Below are 12,849 nucleotides of genomic sequence, written 5' to 3'. Positions count from 1 at the left end.
GCAAATATTGAAATTCAATAGCTGTCTATGTAATCATTGATTTTAAAATGAGCTTTTCTGATTAGTAAATTTTTAACCTGAACTTTAAACTAAATTTTGTACTATTTCTGAAATGTTATTATAAAAACGTGTACAGTACCCTACAAACGAGGACCTAACTCTATTAAGTTTGTTTTCCCGATATTTAGGAATGATTACACGCTCCATGACGACAGGTTGACTCACACCGTGTTAAGAAACCTGTAATTAGTAATAATGATTTATTTATATGACTCTTATTGCGAAAAATGGGATTATTTTTCAAAAAAATGGGATGCATGATATTTAGTTATCCACTTACAAACGCAGAAATTAACTGGTTCTATTCAGTAATTTTTTGGAACTTTCAAATCGTATTGTCTCAATTCCAGCATTTTTGAGTTACGACAGTTTTATTTTATATATATGAAAATAGGTGCGCATTTGATCTCCATCTCACCTGATGCCAAGTGACGATGAGGTCGACTTTGGAGTATGCACACCTAAATGATGGCTACTCACTCTCGCCTTGAAAAGGTTCAAGTTATACTCGTAGCGCTTGAGGAACAAGTCCGCAGACAGGGAAATTCCACTCCCTAGCCGCTCTATTTCTTATTTCGTTTCGCTCTGTTGGTATTACGTTTTATATGCGACCATATAAATTAAATTAAACATATCAATAGATAAAACCAATAATATAAAATATACTGGTTCCTAGTGTAATAAAAACGTTTTTATAAAAATATATGTACTTATGTATTATATTTTTGGTAGCGGTAGAGTTCCTTATGAAAGTGGAGTCGTACAGGGAAGTACTGCCACCTTATAAATTTCTGCCACCAAGTCGTATTGTGAGCATTACTGCGTTCCGGTTTTGAAGGGTAATGGTGCTGGTGAAATTACAGGCACATTCGACTTGTCAACATATGTCTCTGTGTGACGAAAGCAATGGCAGTGTCCCTCAGCTCTTTGTGATTTAAAGCTCTGAGTGGGACTGCAACTGTCATGAACAGGCGTGTCGCTTACCACCAAGCCCATTCCTTCATCGTCCCTTCACTTGATCATAAAAACAAATATATTTTCGGTCAGTTAATTACGTCTTTAGGAAGTTTAGTACTCGTATATCATTCTAAGGCACAGTTTTTTTTGTAGAATTTTATTTGATCTCGGTTTTATTTATTTATCTTAGAGGAAGACCAACAGCTTAAAACTAATTTATATAAAAATAGTAACAACTGAGAGTCAGTTACAAATAGAAACTTAATATAGGAATGTACAATTTGAATAATCTATCGCTATAAATGTAATACGTAAAACATAAAACTACAACCGAAGTTGTAAGCCTCACTATGAGTCAAAGAAATGTCCACTCGGTGCTCTCCTCGCCAATAGCGCACTCATATTGAAAACTTCCAGATCAAAACAAGTATATAGAATGTTAAAATTATTGTTTGCACGCCACATAAACTCATGTTGCCTGTAATTAGTACGGACTGGGGTTACAACTACAAGTGAATTGTATCTCAAGGATTTACAATGAACTGTAAGTGATATTTGTGATAATAATTCCGGACAATCAATTGAACCTGACTCTATTTTCAATTTTGTTTTCGCGCACACACTCTGCCCCGCACTAGGCAAACCCTGTATCGCGGATGCCATGGATACACACATAGACAACCACAACTTACACCCAAACACACGAGAGAAATAAATATAGGCCGTACAAATATTTTTCCCTGCACGGGAAACATGGCAGGTAACCATTCGACCACGGAGGCAGTTAAAAGCTCTGAGTGGCATCATTAAAAACATTAGGTTTCACTGTTATTTAGTTTAACTGGATCATTTGCTGAGCATGAATTATGTCGGCATATCGTGTGTGTATTTTGCAGTAAGAAAGAAAGAAAGAAAGAAACGTTTATTCAGCATAAGAAGATACAAACAAAACAGAGCAAATAAAACAAATTAATGATTACATACACCTATAAGCTGACACGGATCCAACTCAGCATACGTCACAGCTCGCCTGTTGTAACGCTGGTTTTCAGTTGGAACCCCTTTGAGCCCTTTTTATAATATGAGATGAGAGCTACTTTTGAATCTGTTTAGTCGTTATCCGCAGTTCGCGTTTGTTTGTCGGAAACTTTTTATTTCCCATGAGACTTATACCAAACAGTGAGACGACCATGTGTTGATGACCTTTAAAATCAAACATGCAGTGCTGGCACACGCTATTTTGTTAAAATATCTCCAAGTATCTCCACAAAATCGGGTGACTTTACCTCTGTCATCATTACTGTTTTACGACATCGAGTCAAACTTTGTCTGCATTTTATTGTCCTAGTCTGAACCTTACGCGACAATAAATCTTAAAGTTTAGAGCTTCATTACTGCAATTTATCTGTACGTAAGTAGTTAACTGAGTAAGGGGTTTTGTTTTGGTCTTTAGTTTATGAGACGATAATATACTGGTAATTAAAGGTATTGTTTCGGACATACTTTATTTTCAGTCGACTTCAAAAAAGGTCTCAGTTCAAATGTATTTTTGTTATGCGATTACTCCGGTGTCTGTGAATCAATTTTGATGTTTTTTGTTGGAAAGAGGGTATCTAGGGTGTTGGTCCCATTTAAATTTAAAAAAAAAAATCCACCCCTAAGAGTGGCAAACTAGGTGAAGAATTCGGTTTCGCGCAGTTTCCGGTAACCTTATTAAAAAAAACTTGGCAAGTAGATGTAATTTCACGAACTTTTGAGATCGTTTTTTTTAAACGTTTTTAGGTGCATGTTACGCGATTATTCCGACATGTATAAACCGATTTCGATGATTCTTTTTTGTTAAACAGGAGGTACCTCAATAGTGGCCCCATTTAAATTTAATAAAACATCTTTAAGAATGGCAAATTATGGGATGAATCTGGTTTATCGAATTTCACTTATTTTCCGTTAACCTACTTCAATGAAACTCGGCAAATAGATTTTTGTTTATACTACCAAGTGACGGGACGAACAAGTCATGCGCCTGGTGGCAAGCATCACGCCTGTCCATGACAGTTGCAGTGCCACTCAGAACTTTAAATCGCAAAGATCTTAGGTGCACTGCGCCTGTCACCCTGAGACATACATGGACAAGTCCCTTGTGCCTGTAATTTCAATAAAAACAAAATGCTATGGTGATCTAGAACTGATTCTGATGATGATAATGGCAGACAGATGAGAGAAACTCCTCAACAGCAGCTACCTTGTGTTTGAACTCATAGTATCCGCTATGACGAGGGCACAACACAAACGTTTCAATTAACGAAACCGCGGTAACGAATACAGCGAAAGCGGGTAAGCAAACTCTTGAAGTCGGTTCTTTTGTTATAAAAATGTTACAATTATTCGTTCAAGGATTGAATTGTAGGTGTGAAGCGTGCTAAGAAGCTATAGCTATAGGTGATTCGGATTTAGAAGAGGCGAAGCTGCCTTGAACACCGTCTTAAAGTTGCTTGCTTATCGGTATTCTACAGGATATATCACGGAGAGTGTACGATGGAATTGCATGATTTGATTCCGCCTTGCCCTTTCTATCATCGGGTTTCTAGACCTATGTTGTGGATATGGCGAGCGGCTAGGGAATGCAAATCGCTGCCAGCGAACTTATTCCCCGAACGCTATAACTTCGACATTTTCAAGGCGACATTGAATAGGCATTATTTAGGTGTGCATGCTACATCGTCGATCTTATCGTCACTTCCATCAGGTGAGATGAAAGTCAAACGCGCACTTATTTTTTGTAAAAAAAGAATACTTTGAGCGCTGCATCGAAATTAAATGCTTGCTTCATATCGCACCGCCACATGATAACATCAAGTGGAGCAAATGATAAGCTATAAGACACATGCGGACTTGATGATAAATGGGATTCAACCCTTAAAGGTAACTGTATTTTTGAACGAGATTTTGAGATAGTCATCTTCAAAACATGATTTGGAATGCTCGCGCCAAGATGTTTTTATTTCAAGAATTAGAAGGTTTTATAACCAAGCCATAGGTGTGGCTTGGTCATAAAACGCTGTACATTACGTTACTAACATTCTACTTAGTGCCTTCTGATTTATGTAACATCTGGCCTCGACCGTTGTTCTTGAGTAAAGAGCACTGTTGTATACAACCAACTAAGACTCAGAAAGTACAAGACTCTGGTTTAATTCATAGAAAATAGTTGTAATCACATTTGCACTTTTAATAAAGACGACTCTACTTAGTGGTGATCCGTGCTTTGCATAGTTTGTACAGTGTTGATAATGATAAATAAAAGACAATGTTAATTAAATTACATGATAAAATTATCTAAGGACATTGATACAAAATTCTAAGCGTTCAGTGCGTACAAAATTGAACTCAAAATGCTCCCACGATAGAACTTACGATGACCTTTTTTCAACTACCTGTACATTATTGCAAAGTCTATTTTATCAACATGCATTTGGGTTCAATTTTGAATGCGTTAGAGGCCTACAAATGTTACCTCCATAAGTCAACGCTTTAAACAACCAATAATTTCATCCAAATATTTATACGAAGTAGTTGAGTTGGTGAACTGGCCAATGTAGCACTGATCCCGAAAGTTATAACGAGGGTCCGTATAGTCAGCGATAACAATAATTGGAACTAGTGGTGCTACACAGATTAGTGAGGCAGCCTATCAACTTTTCAGGCTAGACTAATCACACGATTAGAATTATCTCTGTAAATCTACTCAACATCTAAAATATTCGCGATAGTGTGTGTTTCCACAAAACGTCCTATTCGTATCTGGGGGGCTACTCTCGATTTCCGTCAGACATCCGTCCGAAACAATTACTGTCAAATAAGTAATATTCGACAAAATTAAAAGACAAGTATCCAGTATGAAGCTTCATCCACATCACGCGTCTTTTCATTTGTTCAAGTATTGCTTATTTGGCAGTAATTGTTTCAGACGGATGTCCGACGGAAGTCGAGAGTAGACCTCCAGTTCCGAATCCGAGAAACAACGGTCCGAAATGTCTTAGGGATCATTTTATCTTTAGGTGTACAAGCAATTTTCGTATTTTGTCGTATTCGAATCGGACGTAGGGCACAAGCGGGTAACCTACAACAAAATAGAATTTATTTTTTTCGAATTTCATTATTCCGAAAACGGTTCGACTTTTTTTCATTACTGCGATGACAGTTTTGAAATACATTTGCAACACAGAAATGTCTTACAGCCGAAGTATAGTTTTTCCGAAAACCTATTATTAGAATAATTATTACACATACGTGTTCTTTGGGCAGAAGTTTGTTGGTCTAATTATGTTTGTTATACTGTCTGTTTTCCATGAAATTTACAGTGTTGAAAATTCGTTTCGACAAAGTTATACATTCTTACATAAATAAATAAAAAAAATAACGTTATTTGCATTTCCTAGCAAGGTCGACCCCCTCCTGTGGGTTTAGGTAGGTCAGTATATGAAAAATCAGCGAAGCGAGCGACTACAACTCTATCAAATTAACTCGCATCTCATTTACCATATTTTCTAAAGATGCGAGGTGCTTGAATCTGACGAGTTGTATTGTGCGACACGTTCTAATACTTTTGATATCTGTAATAAGAAATAATATAACAAAAATGTATCACGGATATCGTTTTTTTACAAAATAAAAATATTCAATTAGACAGTGGTCAAACGGTTTGTTGGGGAAATAAAAATCGGGTAAAGAATAACTTGTCAATATGTCAAAATAGTGAAACATTAAATGGTGTAATGAAAAAAACCGTAACGTGTTTTCGGATAAATGAAACAAAATGTATTTAATAAAAATCTGAAGGTTTTCGGAGAAACAAAATTCGGAAAATTATGTTTCTAGCTTGTGATAGGTAACCGGACAAGCGACATACGAAGTGGATCCGAGTTTTCTAGATTTCTAGTTTTCTCGGATTCACAACGAATACGAATTGGACGCATCAGTGCCTCATCTTAACCCGTCCATGGACAAACCTTAAATAGGACTGTAGTAATCAACATTCCTGTATTAAATAAAGTAATGCTATGATCGTAGTAGGATGATTGCCTGCTTGTTGATTACTACCTGTTCACTCTCGCATGAAACAGGCGTAAGTTGTAGCGTTCAAGGAATTAGTCTGCAGACAGGAAATTCTACTCCATAGCCGTTCGCCATATAAATGTGGAAACGCCTCCTAGATATATAGACAACTCATTTATCATAGTGAACTGCCTCCGTGGCTGATCGATTACCATACCGGACTGCCACGCAGGGGTTCCAGGTTCAATCCCCGGGTCGGGAGAAATATTTGTATGGCCTACATTTAATTCTCTCGTGGGTGTCATTTGTGGTTGTCTATGTGTGTCTCCATTTCACCCGAGACACGTTTTCCTATTACGGAGCTATGTTGAGTGTGTGCGTATTATTTATTTGATTAATCACAGTACATTACAAACAAGCTTATGACATAGGTATAATAGGTATTTAGTCATTACATAGCACACTATTTGTTAATTGTGTGTATTTGATTGCGTACATAAAAATGTCAGCGTCTCGTGTGTGGTGTTTGTTTGGTGCGCCTGGACGCACTCCATGCGCTCCACGTAATACCAGTGCCGTGGCTGTTCTCAGCTACGGCATGTGCTGAGTGGTGCCCATTCAGTATCTTAATTTTAGTTTTAATTTATTTCTGTTTATTTTGTAAGTACAATTTAAAATGAATGGTACTGAAGAAATTTTTCTTTCTTTCTTTAATGATAAAGAAAAAGGTTAGTCTAGGTTTGCGCCTATGGTCTGGAGTGTAATATTGTCTCGGGGTGTAGAATTGAGTGTACTATATCAGCAAAAAGGGCTTGACTCAGCATTATGCCGCACTACGATGCCGATGATTCTGCCAGGTCCTAAGGTAAGCCGGTAGAAAAAATAGCTCTTTTTCTCTTTCATATTAAACAATATAGCCAAGTCCCATTCTTCTGTAAATATATGCAATAACACCGCTAGTTCGGTAACTATCACCTAATTTCCAACGTAAAATAATAAGTTTTTTTAATTAAAAATACGGTTATTTTTACCTCGGAAGTTTGCTCCGCTTTCGCTGTGTTCGTTACCATGATCTCGTCAACAATAACTGAAATGCATATGGAAGTCCTCGTCAAAACGAATTATATGAACTCAAATATTCAAATACTGTTTGCTGCTGAGGAGTTCCTCTCATCTGTATGCCCTTTCCATCATTAGATCAGCTCTAGGTCATAATAACACTTTTCTTTCGTGAAAATTACATCTATGTGCTGTTTTATTGACATCAGTCTTATTAACAGCGGCGCGAATGCGATGCAAACGCAATTAAATAGCTAATCGTCTACGTTTACACACTCGTGCGATTTTAAGCAGCGATGCAAAAGCGCGACTGCATCGCTACACTTGTAATTTGTAAGCGATTGCATTGATGCAATCGTGTGTGTCACGAACGCGCGTTTGCATCGCTGCTAACAGTTGCCGTGTGTAATAACTTTAAAGGTGGAATTTCTACATGAAATCTGAAAAGAACCACTAACGACGTACTCCCTTTTCAACAAAAAAAGAATCATCGAAATCAGTTTATAAATGTCGGAGTAATGGCGTAACACAAACACAAAAAAATACTATAGAATTAAGAACGACCTCAGTTTTTCGGAAAAATTCAATTTCTAAACTCAATCAATTATATTAAAATTTTTATTGAATTGATATTCAATTGTTTTTTATGTGAAATTACTCCACTGGTTTGTTATATAATTTTTAATTAATACAAAGATCGAACACTCAGAAAAAGAATCCCTTCCATCCGGCCAAAATTCCTTTTTTCTGAGTGTTCGATCTTTGTATTAATAATTATAACAAACTAGTGGAGTAATTTCACATAAAAAATAATTGAATATCAATTCATTAAAAATTTAAATACAATGACATCTCTAGCTAGGGCTGGTAGGTGTAAAGGTATGTAACTGGGTGACGAAATACTTAAGATTTCTCATAGATGGCGCTACGGTTAAAAAGTCGTTGAAAAAACCAAATACAAAGACACGACAACAAACATAGAAAAATTCTTGAGGTCCGCTGGTTCGTTTCGTGGCTTAGTTGGTATAGCGTCTGGCGCGGTATGCTAGAAAACGTCGGTTCGAACCCGACCGGATCGAAGGAATTTTTTCTGAGTATTCGATCTTTGTATTAATAATTATATAACAATTATATTCAAATTTTTTTAACCAGGCAGAGAAATTTGTAGATAGTAAACAAACTGCTTGTTACTTTTTTAAAGGAAGCAGAAAAGATAAATTACTGTCTACAAAAAATACTCTGTAAACGCGGTAGATTTCGCTTCCGTAAGCATTTTATGATGAAGTACCTACCTACCTACCTAATACGAGTGCATTTCATTGCGAATGGTCATTGTTCAGAATTTATGTTCAACGGTGACTGGCGTAATAAAGTCACTCGAGAACAATGGTGGCCCAGCGTCAAGTACTTTAGGTTTTAGAGTTTAACGTTTAGAAATCCTATAGCAGCATATACTTCTTCAGAAGAAAGAAACGCACTAGTGGCAAATTTTAAATTCGTAGATAAATTTGTTTAAATATTTTTTAGGTTTTTTTTTTATGAAATACACATATTGTGATAGTTTTACAATTATTGAGATATATTTCCATCAAAAAAATAGATTGGGCTTTATTTCCTGATCTCGAATATAAGTGTAACTCTATTTTGATAAAAATGTTAGTCGTGCCCCTTTTCGTTCCGAGGGCAGTAACTTATCGTCGTCTCGCATTTTTTCTCTTATTTATTCATCATCATATCAGCAGGAAGACGTCCACTGCTGAACACAGATCTCCCCCAAAGATTTCCAGTCTATTTCCAAATTATTCAAATAAGTTATTATACCATAACCACAGACGCGGCCGCGACCTTGATGTAAAACAGAGTCGCGCGCGGCCAGACGCCCGCGGCTAGTCGCTTAGTGGAAAATGACACTTAGACTCTCCTCGTAACTGATTTCTTTATAATTTTTCAGGACGAGGATAAAAATGTGGCATAAAATTATGGGCTTGTACCTACACTCACTCTACACAAGAAATGTTGGTAAATTTCGCCCTATTGGAAGGCTGTGAACCATATTTCTAAACATTGAGCTTGGTTTACCTCTACTCCTTCCTAGTCTTCCACCTAGTCTATGGCTTGGAATGTCATTTCATGAATATAATGGGTATAGGAATTTCATGCAAGGGCGCCGATTGATGAAATTCTTCGATCCCTATCACGTAGTGATGTGCATAATTCATTCGGCCAACGACATATCGATGGCTTCCTAGAATTGTGGTCTGTGAAAAGAAACTTCCTGGTGTATAGGAAGATGGTTCAAAAATAACTGGCCCAATGTCAAAAACTGCCTCTGTGGCAACGGTTACCATGCCACGCAGAGATCCCAGGTTCGATTCCCGGGCTAGGAAAAGTATTTATATGGCCTACATTTATTTATCTCATGAGTTTGGGTGTAATTAGTGGTTGTCTATGTGTGTGTCCATGGCACCAGTGACACAGGCTTTCCCTAGTGCGGGCCTATGTTAAGTGTGTGCGTTATTATTATTATTATTAAAATGTAGTAACATGATTATTTTAACTATAATTAAAAGTTTGACTTATATTTACATGCACTAAAGCTGTATAATAAGTCAAAGAACGTGCCATTTTGGTTTGGTCCAGTATTTTTGAAAAGGAGCAATATAAACTGATTTATGTTGGCTCCTGTACTATATCTTCCAGCTACATCATCATCATATTTAAAAGTAAGGCTTTTGTTAGTAAAGCTTCCTCCACTACCTAAGGTTTATATACAGCTCCTTGACCTCTTTTGCAACTCTCTTTGATGTTCGTCTTTATTTATTTACTGTATTCTGCTTCTTCATTTTCATTCATTGTGTTCCATCTATTCTTTGTCTTCCTCTCTTTCATTTTCTTTCTAGCTACATTATTACAACAAATTTTAAAAACGTCTTCAAAATCCTTAAATTAAGCTCAATTCACAATGAAAAACTTCCAGTACCAAATCTGTTGCATCCAGTCCCGGCCTAAAAGTGGATTTTTGACAGACGCAGGAAAGTTCTTAATACCCTCACCTTCTTGTTTGAGATTACGATAATCCTCGCTGACACAGGGTTCGATTGTGGCTATGAAAGTAGCGTTTCTTGTGTTGTCATAACTTCACCTTATATTAAGCAACAATGTGGGTAATGAGTTTGTCAAACAAATACATAACTACTCACTCCATTCTTGAATTGTAGTTTTTGGGGCACACTAAAACCTGTAGTGTATTCCGTATGCATTATGAAGGAGGTAGTATATCAACGGCATAAGCGTTCAGTATTCCGGACTTTCTAGTCGATAGTAGGAGGAATGGTGAGGGTAGAACTAAATAGTGAAGTTCAAACGCACATTTTTCAAAATATAAATAGAAGACCGATAGGTTAGATACGTAATGAAGTACAAGTGAGAGCAATGTATGTAATAAAACAAGTTTTCCAAAAGTTGCTTTTGGTTAAGGTTTACTTGCTACTCAGAATATGCTCTGTATTGAAGTGTAAAGAACCATTTCGAAACGAAGACAAAAGCGCCATTTCGAAGAAGTTTTCATGGGAGCATGTTTTATTATGAACACAATGATCGAACATACAAAAAAATTTTCGTCGACCCGGTGGGACTTGATCCCACGACCATGCTGCACCGTAGCATTGCTCTAACCAGCAGAGCTACGGGTACTTCTAACGTAATATGTACGTCCAATTTATTGAAATGAATTTTTATTCTATATTGGTTTTTATTAAGTTTAAGCTTTATAATTGAATTTCAAACAGGTCGTAAATATTTTAAGCCAGTCGGTAAAAACCTAAAACATGCTCCACTGAAATTTTTTTCCAAGTGGTGCCTTTGACCTATCTACAAAACCTCTGTGAAATTTAATGGCATTCGTTGAGTAGTACTCAGACGTCTAATTAAATTTGCGTATTGCTAAATAATTGGTAACATAGATGTCGATTAGAAATGTTTGATTACTTTGTATCGTCTTCACATTAAAGACGCTTCTTGAGTTTGCGAAAAGGCAGTAATCAAGTTTATCGTCTAATCGGATTATTTTCCCATTTTGGTCACTATACTGACTCTAAAGGAAAATCAATAAATATGTATAATGTGCCTAAAACATCTGGTAATATACTGCGTTACGTCCACTCGTTTCCTGGCCTCCTACTTTAAAGGCAGTCATGTCAAAGCCGATTTGACGTAGAATGTTTTTAGCTCCTGTTTTGAACAAGATATTTATATCAGTATACATCCAGTTTAGATTGGCAATTGTTTTTGTCGCTTATAAAGGCAACGCAATTTTTGGCAGATACGTATTGAATTTTCTTGGAAAATAAGTACTTGAAAATAAGGTTACAATAAAGTACGTCAATTAAGTTACAATCATAGAAGGCCATTGCAGACGTTTGCCGTGTCTGTTGTCCAACTTAATACTACCTCAGCTCGACATAAATTTTTTGCCGCACTAATACGGTTTATTTTGCTTTGATCGAGCGGCTTTATTTCAGAATTTATTTATTTTACAAACGAAATTGAAGCCATTTGAAAAATGTACCTATATCGCATACTATACGTGTTCTATTAAGTTCAATTGATATAAAAAAATACTGGTATATCGCACTGCTATTACAATAGTGTTCAACTCAGAAAGAGGACGTTCTCAGAATCGATGAAAAACGAATTACTCACTTCTCGCAAAAAATCATTAAAATTTATATGTTATACTTTATTATAGACACCTAAACAATTTATCAAATATATTTAACAATAAAATGGAAAAAATAATTTCATGGTTATCAATAAGGATTATTTTGGCCAGACTAGCTCACATAAAGTATGTCTCATTTTGAGTTAAGTAGATGTCTTTTGATTGTTTCTTACAATATTCTAACGACGGTTGTTTTGAATCAAGTTTTACGTTCAGTAATTATATAATATTAAATTTCACATATTTTGAGTTATAACACTATTGTATTGGCAGTGCGATATGTAAAGTACCTATTGAATACAGTGGTTTTCTTGTAAAATTTCGAGGTAAATTTTGTTTTTTTTTTTTGAAAATTCTTAGGAATTAGTTTTCACACCGTATACTAATCAGTGCATATCCTCAATTTTACTATGTGTTTTCCACAGTGACTGACCACTTTCACTGGTATACGGAATCAATCAAAGTCATTTGAGGTTGTGTCGATTCTTATGTCTACTTAATAATCACCTGACACGTCATTGACAAAACCGAAGTTTGATTATTATTTATTATACAGGCTGCCCTCAAACTATTTCACAGCCTTTAAGGTCCGCGTCCCGGCCATGACAACATGATAATTCCAGACTACCTCTCAGGGGCTTTTCGGTCCCATTTTCACTAATGTTGATGCAATATACACATTAATATTGGCAGTAGTCGACAAAATTAGGTGATACTATATTTTTTTCTTGCAACAGCTTTAGAGATCCAAGAAATAATGATAATGACCAACCTCATTGAATATTCACTGAAGGAAATGTAAAACACTCGGACGAATCATAAACAAAGTAATGAAATTCGGCAAAACAAGAAAGTGGCAAATTATACGACAAATAAACAAATGCAGGCCAACCTGAGTAGTATATTATTAGGGCATCTGGATACAAGGAGTTATCCAGACGCCCTAATAATATCTATTCAAGAAGTCATTACATCTATTCAAGAAGTCATCTATTCAA

The sequence above is a fragment of the Hyposmocoma kahamanoa genome, unplaced genomic scaffold (genome assembly GCF_003589595.1).
Source record: "Hyposmocoma kahamanoa isolate Upper Pololo Valley unplaced genomic scaffold, ASM358959v1 210, whole genome shotgun sequence".
Taxonomy (NCBI): domain Eukaryota; kingdom Metazoa; phylum Arthropoda; class Insecta; order Lepidoptera; family Cosmopterigidae; genus Hyposmocoma; species Hyposmocoma kahamanoa.
The sequence above is the reverse complement of the archived record's forward strand: the minus strand, read 5'-3'. Positions refer to the sequence as shown.